Source organism: Emydura macquarii, unplaced genomic scaffold, assembly GCF_026122565.2.
Source record: "Emydura macquarii macquarii isolate MOO-44397 ecotype Brisbane River unplaced genomic scaffold, CSIRO-AGI_Emac_v2 contig_201, whole genome shotgun sequence".
NCBI classification, from domain to species: domain Eukaryota; kingdom Metazoa; phylum Chordata; order Testudines; family Chelidae; genus Emydura; species Emydura macquarii.
In genome coordinates this window covers 930,199-947,364 of record NW_027130338.1, presented here as the reverse complement: position 1 = coordinate 947,364, position 17,166 = coordinate 930,199, and the positions used below count along the sequence as shown (strand labels likewise).

At 46.2% G+C, this 17,166-nt stretch overlaps 1 protein-coding gene across 4 annotated transcripts in view; it reads left to right on the top strand.

The window, feature by feature from the left end:
• Positions 1-17,166, top strand: part of ZMAT4 (zinc finger matrin-type 4) — a 123,428-nt gene that overhangs the window by 24,744 nt on the left and 81,518 nt on the right. The gene's annotated exons all lie outside the window — the stretch shown is intronic.

Genomic DNA, 17,166 nt, shown 5'->3' with positions numbered 1-17,166 from the left:
ATCCACTGAATGAAAATACCATAGCTGCTCTGTGGCCAGTCATACCTGAGGTGTAAATGTGTTCTCAACCTCACCCTAAAGATACCCACAGGCCGGTTCCACTCTCCTCGGATGCTGGAGTGACATGGTGTGTGTTGTCAGGTAGGAGCATGTTTTGTAAAGCTGAGCTGTGCTAGTTAAAAATCTGCAGTTTGCCCTTTGTGTGTGACTGTGCAGCTGACTCTTCCGTGAACACGTGTTATCTGTCTGCAAAACAAAACAGCCAGCCCTGAAATACAATTCCAGACACAAACAGGGCTTCAAAGCACACAATGAGCTGTGGTGAGAGGGGCTCACAGGCCTCCTCTCCCCACCTGGTGGGCACTACACCGAGGTGCTAGACAAGGTACAGTCGGGTAGAAGCTTTGCATCAGGCAAAGGGTTTCCTGGCTTAAGGCTCTCTGTTTTCAGGTAGCAGATCGACAGCATCCTTGGGCTTCTGCTCCCAGGTCTCCTGTGCTGGATCATGGCCTAGAAATGCTTGTGATTTGATGCAGAATTTTGAAGAGATGTTTTGAAAAAGGTTTGCGGACAATGACTCATTTATTCTAGGAAGAGACTGGGGGAGCGGGAAGAGAGGCACTCCTGAAAGTGAAAAATGGGTCTCTCTCTCATTCTGTTGGAAAGAGTAAAAACAATAAATCATTGTTCAAAATAGTAAGTAGCAGTGCAGGATCACAGAAAGCCGAGATGGAAATCTAGCCCATCTCCCCCTTGCTGCAGCAGTCCTGCCGTGCACGTGCTAGTGCTCTCTCCTGGGTGCTTGGTGTCCCAGGAAGCAGGGCTTGCACCGCTTCCCTGGGGAGACATCCCTGTGCTCTGAGCGCTCTCTTTCTTACAATCAGGGAGCTTGTCTTGGTATCAGACTAGTATTTTCCTCCTCTGTTTCATGTGATCAGTCTTAGTCACCTTTCAATCCTCCCTATGATATTTACACTGCACCTCTGCACACACCTTCCTCCAACTCAGTGGTCACTTTGCTGAGCTATAGACATGTTTGTCTCCTTAATATTTCTTCAAATCAAACCATCCCACCCCATGGTCATTTCTGGCCTTCTCTGAACTCCCTGGTCTCCGGGTCAACAAAGTGTCCAGATGCAACGCAGTCTTGCAGATACAGTCTCACAAGCGTTCTGCCTATAGCGTGCTGTGCTTCCCGGCACTTCTCTGCCCGAAGGGAAGAGAGAACTAGTCCAGATAACTTCTGGTTATTTGTAGTTGATTGTGCTTTGTTGATTAGCCCATCTGAAAAAGGAGCTGAGTCGTCTATAAACAGAGGAGTTTTATTGATATTTGCTGGATCAGGTGTAACTTGCTACTTCCAGCTAGTAAGGGAATTGGCCCAGCCAGATGAATTCTGCTGATTTTTGCCACCCATGTTCTCCCTCAGGATGGTTTTACAGCATTGTGTAATGCTGAACAATTTCCATCCTGCCTGCTGTCCCCAGAGACTTACCTGGAAAGACTAATGGCCAGCTGATTTCTCTGTACCAGCTACCAATATCTTAGGGAACCTGCTGTGAACTTGTCATCCCTTCCTGCTGGGGTTTGGCTGATTTTTAAACTAACCTCCCTCCCACCAAAAGAACACCGAAGTTCAATGGTCAAATGTAGAGGATGAAAGATGTAATTTTTGTTAAGGTTTATTCGTCAGTTACAAGCAAACTGGAGTCTTTTGTATTCTATGAATGTCTAATTAGATTTTGTTTCCATTCTGAAATATCCTCTGGTTCGGGCTCTAGGAAGGCTGGGTATTTCATTGCAACTGGCCAGGAGCTCTTTTGAAGATTAGAGAGATCAGTGTGTGGTGTCTGGGAGTTAGATGAGATGTGGGGAAATGGGGGCTCCTGGGTTCTTTTTTGGCTGTCTACCATGATGGCAGACCTGGGAGCCCAAAGCTAGCTACCAAAACTATGATACTTAGGATTAACAAGGGCCCAAGTAGGCACATAGGCACCTAGAGTCACTGAGAGGAGGGCCAGGGTTAATTGAGAGTGAAGGCCAGCAGGGGAAGGGCTGGGCCAGCAAGTTACCAGAAGAGACCATTTCAGAGTGAGCAGACAGCAGAAGGGGTCAGCAGGTGTTGAGTGTGACTTTCCCAAACCTAGACCCAAGGAAGTACGCTGGTGGTGAGTGGAAACCCTGTTGCAGGCTCTAAATAGACTGGCTCCAGAGGTGTCACGAGTGCTCAGCACCTGTGAAAATCAGCCCACTTATCGGCGTGCCTAGTGACGGATTTAGGCCTGTCCAAGTAGCCAGATTTGAAGGTTTTATTTATTTATTTTTTTGGTCCTAACCTCCTTGTCTTTTATAGTTCTACACATGGTGCCTACCTCACCAGGGGAGGGAGATGGAGGCTTAATTAAACGAGCATTTGCCAAGTATGAAGACCCCCTTAGCTGACAGGTGCTATGGATGTGCACATTAACGGACATCTGGATTATTAAAAAGAGGGGCTGCAGCATATCAATCAGAAGGCTGGCGTTCTCGCATCTTTTTATCTTTTATCAACAGCTAAGGGAAGTTTAAGAGGACCCGGCTTTGCTTATTGGCCTCATGCCCAGGACTTCTGGGCAGTGCCTTGGTGCAGCTCAGGAGATGCTTTGGCTTTGGCTTCATGTAACTTTTGTGTCTTTGTCCCCTTCACTGAAGTTTTCTCTAGGGCTTTTCAGTGCCGCCCAGGCAAGCTCAGCAGGATACAGACAGCTTTTGAAGGCTCCAAATAAGACTGTCCTATTCAAAGGGCTGCACGCTGGGGCTAGTTCATGGGGAGAGAGGACTTTAGGAGGCCTTGAACCAGTATTTCCAGACATCGTACAGTAACAAAATGCATCGGCCCAGCAGGTCACATATCAGAAATGACATTGAGGGTGGAGAGCACTCTGCATGTTCTCACTGGATTGCACAATGTTATTTTGTCTGCAGTTATTCTCAATGTGGAGACTGCTCCGGTGGCCAAGGGCAGCTGTGCCATGCAGCACTTCGGAAATAGACTTTTGGGACCGGAACCTACCTGAAAAGATCCTGAGCCAGTCTAGCACTGGTTTAGTAAAAGGGACTCTGGTATAAAATGGGAGGAAGTACTTGTTCCCGAGACCTACTGGACCTTCACCCCTTACCCTTCGTAGATGTCTTTTTATTGTGTTTCTGCATTATGGTCACACACCAGGAAAGCACTTGAGCAGGTGCTTCACTTCAAGCATATATATGTGTGTATAATATATATATATATATATATACACATATACATACACACACACATATATATTGAAGTCAAGGGGAATTAAGCACATGCTTAAAGTGAAGCGCCTGCTTAAATGCTTTCCTGAATAGGGATGATTTCCTGAATCAAGGCCTAACATGAAGACTTTAAATCAGGAAATGAGTTTCCTGAGGTTAGAACGCCTGACTGTGTCATAGCATTGAGAATTGCTTGGCTGTCACAACCGAGTGTGTGACTGGGTACACCACTGTATTTACTTAACATGAACTCTGACTGCTCCTGCCTGGAAGGGGACTCGTTACTTCTAGTCTGAGCCACTTGGTAGGGGCAAGATGGCCTTTGCATCTTTCAGACAGGCATAGAGTTGGAAGTAGCAAGCGTAACGTTGTACCCAGGAGTCTGACACCATGATGGCTGTGTTCCCAGCATGTGGGCACTCAGCAGCAGCGGTGGCCAGGCAGCCAAAGGCCAGCTGGTGATGTGTCAGCACGCTGTGCTGGTGAACACGAATACTGCAAAGGCCCGAGAGGGAGGGGAGCAGAAACAGCAGGTGCTATATGGGAACCTGCCTCTGGATCCACAGCACTCCAGCTTCTGCAAGGGGAGCCCCTGGTTAAGGCATGGTTCTCACGAGAACTCGCGTGGCAACTTAGCCAAGAGGAAGGAGGGTGGTGAGCTCACGTTGCCAGTGCTTAGCACCTAGAACTGCTTCTATTCAGGGGGTTGGGCTCTCTATCAGCGACCTCAGTAAGCAAACAGGAGAGGAAAGTCACTAGCCCAGTCCCTGTAACTCTGTGCCGTTGGGAGGCCTGGAGCCTGCCAGGGCCCCCAGAAGGCAGGTGGGGGTTGCAAGGACTCTGGAATTATGCTGATTCAGGGTGTCCCCTAGACAACCACTACTGAGGGGGACTCCCTTGGAACCATATGGTTCATGTTCAGAGCTGTCTTGCCCCAGCAGAAGGCAATGCCCCTGCCCTCTCCTGCAGTGGTGCCACCTTGCACCACCTGTATCCTTAGATAATCCAGACCAAGTGTGCTTGTCATGGGTTAAACCTGCTGCCCCTAACATGGGAGCTCATGCTGTCTCCCCATGTGATACCAGAAAGGTGCCCTGCAGCCTCTGTCTGAGAATCTGTTAGGGACCAGCAGATGTTGCTGAGTTGCAAAACATCCAGCCCCATGTTCATCTCTGCTTCTGTTAATTCTTTGCCTCCTGCCTGGATCTGCTCATCCCAACTCATTGGTTCCAAGGCCGGAAGGGACACTGATCTAGTGTGAGCTCCTTTATAGCACAGGCCAAAGAGCTTCCCTCAAACAATCCCTAGAGCAGATCTTTTTAGAAAAACATCCAGTCTTGATTTAAAAATGTCCAGTGATGGAGAATCCACCACAGCCTTTGGCAATTCATTCCCATGGTTAATTACCCTCACCTTTAAAAATGTATGCCTTCTTTCCAGTCTGAATTTGTCTACCTTCAACTTCCAGCTAGTGGGTTGTATTACCTTTCTTTGCTAGATCGAAGAATTTGTTGTTGATTATTGTTCCCCATGTGGGTATTTATAGACTGTGATCAAGTTGACCCTTAACCTTCTCTTTGTTAAGCTCTTCCATGTTAGCCTTCCCCCTCCAGTCACCTTGTAACAGACGCTCATGCAATAATTTCTATTTTCACAGCCTTTGCTGTTCGCGCTGCTGACAGTTGGATTTCTGAGGGCTAGTCTACAGCTGTGCTGCTGTAAGAGTGTTTGTGTAGCCACGTTTCGTTGACGGGAGAGAGCTTTCCCACCGATATAATAAAACCAACTAAATGAGCGCCGGTAGCTGTCAGCAGGAGAGCATCTCTCACTGACAGAGCTGTCCGCAAAGTGCTTATGCTGGTAAAACTTATGCCGCTCAGGGGTGTGATTTTTTTCGCACCCCTGAGCAACAAAAGTTTTGCCGGTGTGCTAATGTAGCCAAGGGCAGAGTCGAAGGTGTACGCACTTCTACCTACTGCCAGGCTCTGCCCTTCTGTGTTATTGAACACTGACTGAGAGGACTGGGGAGCCATCTCCCTTCTAGGAACCACACGGTTTATTTACACATTTATTAATTAGAAGGAAATAAAGTTGCTGAGAATGAGCAAATTTTGAGAAAGACCTCGGGTTCTGAAATGCTCCCATAAGAGCAATGCCTAATCTCTCCCTAATCTTACTGATGTTTAATTTTGTTGTTTTTACTGTAATGTTCTCATTTTTCCAGATAGATGAATATTCTTGATATTAACACTTGCTTGTTGTGCAACATTAACCTCTTTTTAGAAGCTGAATGCACTGGCAGCAGAAGCAGCAGGCTCAGCCTGGTTTGGCTGTTCTGCTTTCCGTGCAGAGTGCATGTGAATTCGTGTGTACGGTGCAGCACTAAGCCTACACGACAACCAGAGACAGCGTTTTTGCTCCAGTCCCTGAATGGGCGGGGGGCTGCTCACCCAGTGCACTGCAGGATCTGTATTTACAAAGATGGTTGTGTGACATGGAGGGTCCAGGAAACTCAATCCAGTACTAACACCATAGTATAAAAACCTAGGGACTGAGTGGCACAGTGAGTATGGAATAGCAACCACTAGAGACCATAGAGACGGCTACTTTAAAAGAGAGAATGACCCGTCACTGGTGCCCCAAGCGTGCTGGGGAAATGCATTGTGTTATGAGGATAACCCTGAGCTTTGAAGCACAAGCAGTTTGCTTGTCAAAACCTGATGCCCCAGCTCCTCTGTGAGTGTGTCCCTGGCACAGTATATGTCTCGTGCTGCTTTTAAAGGTGCTGTGCAGCATGTACAGAGCAGGAGACGCAGACAGCTGATGTCGTATGACGGGAACAGAGACACAACCAAATGGTAAGGCTTTTTGTCTCAAGCTGGGCCTTGCTACCAAAGTGATACAATGGTGCAGGAGACATGCACCAGATAGGATGGCTGTAGGGCATGTGTACATCTACAGGATACATGGAAGCCCTGAGGCAGCCCTCACAGCAAATCTATAAGGCAGTCTCTTCATGTAGAAGAGGAGAGGGGCCTGCATTTCAAACCTGCGACATGTACTTATTGATTCCAACTTTATTATGCCTGTACGTCTGCAGGAAGAAGAATAGATGACAGGGAAATCAGGAGGCAAATGGCATTTATTATTCTCCCTCCAGTACTTGACAAAGTACAGAGCCGAGCCAGTCTCCAAGCCGTTCACAATGCCGACACTTCAAAGGACTCGTTTTAATCCATTACACCAGTAAACCGAAGGAAAGCAGGTCTGGAAATTCACACACAAGGCTTCAAAAAGGGTTTTAAAGAACCTGATTTAAAAGGAGGGAGAGAGATTTAAAAAACAAACAAACAAAAAAACCTCTTTCCAAAGCGCAGAGAGATTAGTCTAACTTGTTAATCGGGAAACAGGGCATCAAGTGTAGTTAAGTCAGGAGCTGCTTTTTGCCAATAACCATTTATTGGTGGAATGATTCGTGGATGCAGAGTGTGAATGAACCATTCTGGTTTATATCAGTACTTGACCTGAAGCTGGTGAGGTGTCATGTGTCTGTTTGCTTTTAAAAATGCCTCTATTATTGAAGGGCAGTTAGGTGTTCCGGGCTGCAATTCCCTTGTGAGTTGGGAGCTCTGGTGGCAGCAACTGGCAGAAGGTGCTGCTCCCCAAAAGCCGTAAGTTATTGCAGGAGTTTGATCTGGCCCCCAAGAATGCTGGGTGCTTGCGAGTTGATGGGGGAAAGACAACATAGATTTAAAAACACCCTGAAAAATGCAATAGACAAAAACCAGTGATCTTCCCTCAGCTCCCAGCATTCACAGCTCTGCAGTGTTACAGTGAAAGAAAAGGGAAAAGCTATGAACAGTGCATATTCTACGCCCAGAGCAGCTTGTCAGAAACCCCCGAAATAGAACGGAAACCAACACCCACTGCTTTTGAAGCAGTAAATTAATCAACCAATTAAAATCCTGCTTTATAGACTGCTACAAACCTTCTATCATTTGAAATATACCAGGCACATGTGAACAGACTGCACTTAGTAAACAAAACAAACTTGGGGGGTTTTTTGAAGCAGCTTGGTATGATGAGCAATATGCAATGTTTTCTGAGGTCTGACTGATTTTCAGGAGTTTTGCGTATTTCTGCACTGTGAGAAGACAAAAGGGAGACGCAATGTCGGTGGATCAGCTAAGTAGTAGGAATGGAAGGATCCTTGTGTGCTGTTTGTAAACTGGAAAAATTGTGAGGGGGGGGGAACACCTTGAAATACAACATAGGAATTGCCATACAGCATCAGATCCATCTATTCCAGTATCCTCTCTCTCTGGCTAGCATCAGCTATATCACAGGAAGATGCAAGGTACCTGCAGTATGCAGACATGCATTAACCTGCTCTGCATCAGTGATAGCCCCAACAGAAACACCTGGTTTTATCTCATTCCTAAATTTTAGGTTAGCATCAATGATTCTAACTCTGCATATTTGTGTTTTTCTATATAAATATCCAGTCCCTCTTCAAATCTTGTGGTTCTTGGCTTCAATTAAGTCATATGTCAGTGAATTCCAACATTTGTGACAATGTAAAAAATGTTCGGGTAAAACAAAAATGTCCTTTTATCAGTTTTGAATTTGCTACCTCTTAATTTCACTGACTTGTCCCTTGTTCTTCTTTTCTGAGACAGGGAGAAAAGACTATCCCAATCTCCTTTCTCTGTCCCATTCATTCTTTCAACTTCATTTTATCATTCATGTCCCCACTTACTTATCTCCTTTGAGGTAAACAACCCCAATCTTTTCAATCTCTCTTCATATGAGAGTTTTTCCATGCCCCTAATCGTTCTTGCTGCCTTCCACTTTCTGCAGTATCTTTTTGAGGCAGAGTGAACAATACTGCACACAGTATTTGCGATTTCTCTTGTTTTCTTATTTTAATCTTCAGATATTTGTATTGCAATTTTAACCACTTGGCTGATATTTAAAGCCTTTAACAGTCTCAGAAACTGCTCTCTGAGGGGCCCCATTTGCTGCAGATTTACTGGCCTTCCTGGACACTTCCCCTCCTCCACAAACCACTGTTGCATGGTGCCACTGGCAAACTCACTGGCAGTGAGGACTCCAGAATCTGGATGAGGCTTTTGGGAGTTGCATGAAGCTGTGCAAAATGCTGACCAGTTTTATTGGTCTTGCAGTGCAAAACCTAGGCAGAAACCATACTACATAATCTCGAGCACTGGCTACTGGCACTTTAACTAGTTACCTGTATATGAGACCTCTCAGGCGCTCTTGTAACACCTCTCTTCCTGTAACAGAAACCAAGGATTTTCAATTAACTACAAAGCCTTTGAAATTACGAGGTTACTTTACTAATCTTCCATTCGGTGTTGCTTTAAATTGAGTCCCTTTCTTCTCTGGCTGTTTGCCTAAAGAGAACTGCCAAGGGGCGCAGTTAGCACTCAGCATGGTGCGGGCATGACGCTGGGCATTTTACAACTTACTGATGAACATATAATACTTTGCACTTGGGTAACACCTTTTGCCTGAGGAACTCAAATAACGCGATAAGAATGAATGAACTAGACCTCACGACCCATCCACTGGTAGGGGGAAGAGTGGTGGTGTTATCCGAGGGGAAAGACGTATGGAAAGCCAAGTGTCTTGTTAAAGTGCACCCATCAGTCTGTCAGCAGTGGAATGGAACCCAGGAGCCTTGTCTCTGACTCCTCCCCTATTCTAAACACGTTAGACAACTACTGCTTCTCTGACAGAAAAAACAGGCAATTAAAAAAAAGCGATCTTAAAGAGCAATAATCAAGGGAAAGGCGGAGATGCTGGGATGTAAGCGCCTTATGCTTTGTTTGAGGGAAAGCTCCTTGTTTGCTGTTGCTGATGAGACTAATATACAGATTACACGATAATAGAAGTTTCATGAAATCTCCTGACTCCTTTTAGACTGTGTGGAGTCAGCACCATGGAATTATGTTAAAAGAACAAAGACTGAGATACTCAGAGCTGACTAGGGGATTTAGACACACAGCCATAGTGGTAACAGGATTCTTGGTCTAAATCCTTTAGCCAGCTATGAAAATCTCAGCTCTAACCTCTAAGGATTCTGCCGTTTAGTGAAGGCTGGGAAGCAATCCTGTACTGCTCTGAATAGCTGAGGTAGGGGGCCAGAGCCCCACAAAACTTTCAGCCAGTGTCTCAAACCGTCTCACAGTAAAGAAGTGGGAGCTGAATCGTTCTGATCCTCATGAAAAGGGACAAAAGGGAGCGATCTGCTCGGCAGGGTAGGAGGAGAGGGAGCTTCCCAGCTGTCTCTCTCTGACCTGGTTCACACTGCGGGCCAGGTCCTGCTTCCTAATGTACCCAGGCTGATTGGGTTGATTGTTGATTGTCTGAACAGAACAAGCAGGATCTGACCTTTTTGTCTCTATTTGTGGAAGAAAAAGTTTGACTCTAATTCTACAGCAAGGCCTTGCGAGTCTGTTTGTATTCCAGTAACAGTAGGGACACTCCCCCACACCATGGACATCAGAGACCCAGTGTGCTGGGTGCTGCACAAACTGGAACTTCCAGTCTAAACAGCCAAGACCAAGGGAGAATGACTCCCTAGTTTATCAAGAGGAAGTGGGGCCAGAATTCACTTGGGGCAGGGTGGCAGCACAAGGCCTGTGTGACACTCGGTGGCTATTTGACACTCTCTCCTGACAGGGCCATGCATGTCATGGATAATGCATTCGTGCTTAAGAAATAAAGGCTTGAGGGAGCTTTTCATTTTGAGCGTTTCCTGGTTGTGCTCGTTTATCATCCTTGATGGAACTGGGTTAAATCTCACTATTCTCGTGTATAAATATGTCTTCTGTGAATGTGAATCATGAAGAGCAGAAACAATGAGAGCCCATTCTCATTAGAACAAATGGCGGATCGTGATGTGACTCGGTATTTTGGATCCCCTTGGCTGATGTATTTTGTTGGTTACAGAGCAGCATTAGAAAGGGCTGTGTTGTGTAATGCCACCCCAGCCTTTCTTGAGGAGGAAATAAAACTCGTCATCCCCACTAAATGCTGGAGGGAGGGGGGCAGATGTTCATTTGGTATCAATAATCCTGTTGGCGTTGCCTGGAATGGCGCTTGGCCAGTTTATGCCAGCTGCTGAGCTAACACTCCATGTCTGGAATGATTAAAGAAACATCACTATGCATTTGTATGGGGCAGCCAGGGTATGGCGGGACTGGTTTTTAAAATACTACCACAAGTCAGATGTTCACCCTTTTAGCTTTGCTTGGTACAAAGTTGGATCGGTCTATGGTTAAGCCCACCCCTTTCGCACAAGGGGACACTAGATGATAGCCATAGCAGGCTTTACATGTAGTACTGGTATCCACGTGCTGTTGCATCCTAGGCTAGTGATGTCACTTACGGTTAAGGGGGTAGTCGACTTACGTGTCCTCCGTGTCTGGCTGTTGGTGACTTTGGTGGCTAGAGCGCCTCAGGGATGCAAGGTGGAGTATTTGGGGGAAGATCACTGTGATTGTTGCTGACTGGCTCTGAATTACACATGCAACTAGTCTACGCAAAAACAGACTGTCTTTGTGATGTTCTCCCTCATCCCAGCACCCCCAGCCTGCTGGCATCTCATTCCCCTGCTTTGTCTTGTCTTTTAGAATGTAAGATCTTTGGGACAGAGATTTCCATTTACTATAAGTTTGTACAGCACTTACCACGATGGGCCCCAAACTGGCTGAGACCTCTGGGTCTGCCTGTAATACAAATGTGAAATAAATAAAGGTGGGGGATTAGATACCTGCATGTGGCAAACGCTGCTGTTTGTGTGGTGGGGTGGGATACAGCTCTCATCTGCACAAGGACTGAGCTGGCCCTTACCTGTAGGGTTTGTAATAGACTCCACTCACGTAGACTATAGCGTCCTTCAGAGTGACTCATTACAGGCAACAACAACAAAGAAATAAAGCAGCCACAGACTCAGCTTTCCCTTTGATCTGTATCACTAATTAAGCTGCTGACTCTTTGGGATTTACCATAATCAGAATGAGGTAAAATAGATTCTGACAAAAGAGGTATAATAATGAAAAGAACCCTTAAGCAAATCCAGTGTTCATTATCAAGCATAGAGAATGGAATTCTCTGCACTTTGCTTAAAGCAGGACGATAACCCCTCCTAGAAAAAAGCATCATGGATACAGGCTCTCTCCTCCCTGGAAGGCGTCTAATGATGGGCAAATCAGAAGTTTAGTTAGTGACCCTTCTGACTGCAGCAGGTGATCCATATAAAGTAAAGTATCAGTCTGGTGTCCGTGAATCCATAGATAAATTCTGAGTGTATTGTGTACATGTATCTCATCTGTGTAGACAAGCCCTCCGCTCTCCTACCTACTGCCAGCCGTGGGATATGGAGAGTACCTTCTAAATCAAATATCCATTCCCTCCAGTGAGGAGAGGGAAAAGCCAGCCACTCTCTCAGCACCGTTCCAAACTTCTTGTAGCCAGAACCTTTCCCACAGTCCCTGCTTGCACTCAAGTCCCTTCACTAGGCTTGTGATGGAGTTTTTAGCAGTCACCATAAGCCAGCTAAAATACTAAAATAAACAGGGATTGTCTCTCAGTTGTATGTCAGTCTGCCAAAGTGACCAGGTGCTGAGGCTGTTTTTCCCAAGGAGATCCATTTGATTTATCCAGCTAGGCCTACATGGGAGGCGTTTTATCAAGGAATCAATATTAAAATAATCTCCCAAACACTGAGTCCCAGTTGTTCTCCAGAGGATTCTTCAGCTAAGCTCATTGCCACCTACCATGGCTTTGCCTCTTGGGTGTCTGTCTGATGCTGACTGGGGACGACAAGCTCTGATTATGTAAAGTACTAGAGGCTATGAGCTGTGTTTTAATGGTAGGCACAGAATTCAGCTTGACTCACTTCCGACATTGTATATGTTGTTAGGGACCCACAGGAAAACACAGGTCCTGTTTCTCCAAAAATAAACATATTGTCCTGATGGTAATCGCATCAAAATGCGCACGCACGAAATATTTACAGCTGTTTCCTTTGAACACCTGCTGTGCAGCAGTGAGAGCCAGTCATGTGTGACCCACCTGGGACATTCGAGGTTCCAGGGGCCTGGGTAGCTACAAAGGGAGAGTGCCAGACAGCAGGGAAAGGACGCTGTTCAGATTACTGCAGCCTGGCAGCAAGGAACTCAAAATCCAGGGAGGCTTTTACAAGACTATTTATGCCTCTATTCATGAGAAACCACTGTTCCCATAGCAACTGCCATGTCACATGACAAGTGTAGTTTGGCTGTAGCTGAACTACAAAGCACCTTCATGCTGAAAGAGCACATTCGCCGCATGCGGAGAACGTTGGTTTGGTCCCTTCAGAACCGTGATGTGCCTTTCCCTGCGGGTACCGGTGCTTCACACTGGCCTGCACTGTGTCCTTTGGGAGAGAGTTGCAGAAGGGAAAGGTGGATGCACATAGCCAGGTTTCGTTGGTGCATGTTGGATGCTGAATTGTTTTGAAAATCTGTCCCTAGGGCTCACAAGGGGAGCTGCCTCAAATCTGGCCTTTGGGGCACAAGAAGCGGGAGGCTGCTCATAATAAAGAAGGTGGCACAAAAGATGCAAGTGAGAAGGAGAGAAAGGGAGGAGTGGGGGAAATAAGGGGCAAGGGCTTTCTACCATGGCTTTATTACTAGAGTGATCAGCTGGCCTTCCCAAGGGGTGAGGGTTTTGCCAGGTTTCATTACAAGTGGAATGCGTTACTGCAGGGCAGAGCTGTGTTGGAATTTGCAAACAGTTCCTTATACCAATCAGTCCCATCTCTCCCAGCATTTTAAATGTACCGGTATATCCGTGTTCCTATCCTCTGCCATTTAACTAGGTCAAACCAAAACCTAACCAGAGCACACCATCTGTCGCGGCCTTGATAGAGGTTTTAGTTTTGCTCCTCTAGGTCATAAGCGTCCTTCTTTCCTGTCCGGCCAATAGACACGTGAAGGCATTCAGAGCCATGTCAGAACCCCGAGAAGTCCTGTAAGTGTGTTCAATACTGATGTGTTGCTTCCTCTCCTGTGCTCCCGGTGAGCTTGTAAATCTGTCCTTGTAGCCAAGGTCCACTTTATCATTGTATCCTCTCTGGTTAGCTGCATGTGCAAGTTGGACTCCATTAGCTAGGTCATATTACAAAACACCCAACTTGGAGAGTGGAGGGGCTCTTGTATTGCAAATACACCCTAGCAATGGGGGGAAAAGGTGATTGATCATTTTCCTGGGGATTGAACATGGGTGGCCACAGATTTTTGGTTCACGTGTTTGATGAACCCGCTGTGAAAACCCATTCCTGTGCAGGTCCTGTGCAGACCATCATGAGGCTGAGGCATCAGTCCCAGTTTGCTGGCTCAAGGGGGACTTAAGTGTAGTGCACAGAACTTGGACTTTCTCTGCATAGAGGTGCAATTAACCATCCCTCCTCCTCTTTTAATCTTGGCATTTCCATGGGGGGGTCTTCTTGATAGATGTAGTTGTTGGTTGCCTCCCCAAATCCATTGTTAATGACAAAACCAACAATATTCATCACGTGGTGAGATGCCAAGTGAAACACACGCCTCTATCACATGTTTTTGCCAGTGTTAGTTGCATTCCTCTGCAGTTTGTGTATCGGTGCTTGGTGGCCGAAACTCCTCTGAGACAAGTGCTTCTCGCTGACTGACAGGAGAAGCATTCACAGTCATGAAAAAGGGGTGACAGCTGTAGTGCATGGGGCCCATCCCTCCTGGTACCACTGACCAATGTAAAACAAGTCCAGTCAGAGAGATTAGCTGCGAATGGGCAGTGGCACAAAGTCGCTTAGAACAGATCTATTTGTAGTCACAGGTACCTCAGCGAGAGTGGCTGTGCGTTGCTGAACATGCGGTTAGCAGCCATGCTGCGATGCCAGCAGCTCTGCATGTGTGTGGTCTGAGACCCAGTGCTGTACCAATGGCAGTGACTGTGATTGGGCAAGATGCGGGACTGCCAGCTGTTTGGTTCACTTCACAAAGCATTGTGATTGTGGGATGTTCCACCCTTCCTTTTGGGTGCGATAGAACTGTGCGTGATATACCACTCGTAGCCAAACATTGGCCTTCCTAATGGAAATCCTGAAAAGTCATGCTGAGAAAGAACGGTGGTAACTGTAGGTAAGCTTCTGTCTGTGGAGCGACAATATGCTATTAAATTCAGTGGAGTGATTTGCCATACCCCAACAGATCATTCAAGTCTGGTATCTTGCTTCTGGCTGTGGGCAATACCCACTGCTTGCAAGGAAGACAGAGCTTGCCCTGGGGTAGGTGCCTGGGATTCCTTCCTGTACGCTGCAGGGATTAGTTTATCCCAAAACATGAAATCTGATTATCCTTAATGCTGTGACTACAGTAACTTCAGTACAATAGCCATAACATTCTTACACCACTGTTCAAAATATATTTGTATTAGTTATCACAACTTTGCAGTTAAGATTTGACATACTAGATATACTAAATAAATATATCAGTTAGTTGGATACACTTTGGTGCTATCTTTATATATAATTATAATTTGTGAATAAAATGATTGTGCCACTTTAAAAAGAACTGGATTCTCTGTTAGCTATAGTATTTTAACTCCAATGACCTTGCATGGAAATGAATGTCGCAGCCTGGCAATCTGCTCTGTGTGAACAGTTCTTTCCTTTTTATATGTTCTAAATTTGCCTGCCTCTAATTTTATCACCTGACCCTTTTGTTCCTATATTATATGGGGGCAGTGAGTAAAAGAGGCACTGATCAGGTTTTACTACCATTCATACATAACCTTAAGACTCTCAGTCATGCACTTGTTACGTCAACTTTTTGCTATGCTGCATCACATATTGCTATTTTGGGGATATTTCCACACACACACACTCCATGAGATGTTGGTTTCATTCCTGTTCTGCCTGAAAGGCATAATGTACAGAGAGAGGCTCCAGATCCTCTTTGGCTCAGGCATACTGTGCATTTTATTTTACATACACCAATCGTAACTTCCTTGGTTTTTATTTTTAACTCTCCCTTTGTAAAACTAGGGAAAAGGTCAGACGGGGCGTTTGGCTATTATCTTAAATCCCCATTTATTAGTATCACTGGAATTCAGGGGGAGTAATTTCTTTGGGGATTTTGCAGAATTGGGCCAGCCAGCTCATTGACTAGTCCTGTGCTATGTGAGATATGCTCTTAGTCACTCTTCATGCACCACGAGCCAAACCCATCCCACCTGTGACTCCACCAAAGGCAGAGGAGTTACAGGAGGGGAACACTTGGTCTCTGCTCCCCACAAAGCACAGGAATTGTCAGATTGGATCAGATCTGTGGTCCTTCTAGCAGGGTATCCTGTCTGTGATGATGGCCAGTACCACATGCTTCCGAGGAAGGATGGGAGAACCCTGCAGTAGCAGCTGTGAGAATTCTTTTCTCCCTCCCACCCCAGTCCTTATCTCATTTAGCTAGAGGCTAGCTTAAACCCTGAAGCAGGAAATGTAATATGCCTTGAAAAACTGTCATTGTTAATTATGACTGGAGATTTTCAATATCTGTGTAACTATCCCAATCCCCTTCTGGGTGTTGATAAGCGTGTAGTAGTGGCTTCATGCAAAGGAGTAGTTTGGCTGCTTGTGTTAGTCAGGTTGTCTAGGGTTCGATGTTTTTGGAAATTCAGTACAAGCCCATTGTAAATATTGAAACTCTGTCCCCTCCCACTCTGCTGCATTCATGTCTCAGTCTTTCTGATGTGCTTTGACACATGCAGCTCAGCTGTGTGCAGAAGATGCGCAGAATCCCGCCTGCGCCCTGCTTGTGCCACGCAATCTCACTCTGACTTTCAGAATTCCACAGCGTGTCAAAATGCAGTGAAAGCTGAAAACAGCAATTACACAAATTGACTCTGAAGAGAACGTGACAATTCAAGGAGAGGGAAAATTTGGGGGAAGGGGATGGATAAACCCCAATCTGAACGGCAGAGCAGCTGAGGAAATGAGAGGCAAAGACTGGCAGAGGGAGACTACCCAGCTCTGGAGGTGTGGAGGAGAGGAGAGAGGCATCCTTAGGTTGCAAGCAGAGTGAGGAAATCCTCCCTGCTCTAAGCAGCATTTACTGGCTCTGAATGTGAGTCTGACTGAGCTCCTCAGCTAGGATGCCGTCTGCAATGCAGCACTTCAGGAGTGAGCAGGGAGGTGGGATTAGCCACAGTGAATCACATCGCTGGTCCATTGAGGCCAGCATCCTGGCTGTGGCTAGTGGCAGATGCTTCAGGGGAAGTTCACCTGACTAGCTGTGCAGTGCTGAGACATACTGGGGTGATTCCTGCCTGGCCTGAGACTGATTGAACCTTTACTTGCCTGCAAAGGGAAGGGTTTTCAGGAATGCCCTCCCCAGCAGGGGAATGCCCTCACCTCCCCTCATTCACAACCTCCTCGAGGCCTGCTGCTCTTTGAGGTCTACAAGCAACCCCGACGGTTCTATTAGTGGATGACTTTTACATTTTATTTAGATGCTTTTATCAAAACTGATAAGTCATTCAGCCCCGTGGTGCCCTAGATATCAAGTGACTGTTACTGTGACTCCACATCAGTCCCCTTCCCTCTGCCCACCTGTTCTGCTTTCTGCTTTGCTGTGCTGCTAGACTGAAAGCTCTTTGAGGCAGGCACTGTGCTGCCTTAGTTGTACTGTGAGGCGCCTAGCACACTTTTGGGCACTGTACATGCAAATAGAATAATTAAAAAAAAAAAAAAGCCATTACTACAGTCACAGCTCAGCAACAGCAAAGAAACTCTGCAGGGCGGCCAGCCGGCGTGGCTGACTAAAACCTGCTGGGCTGCAGCAT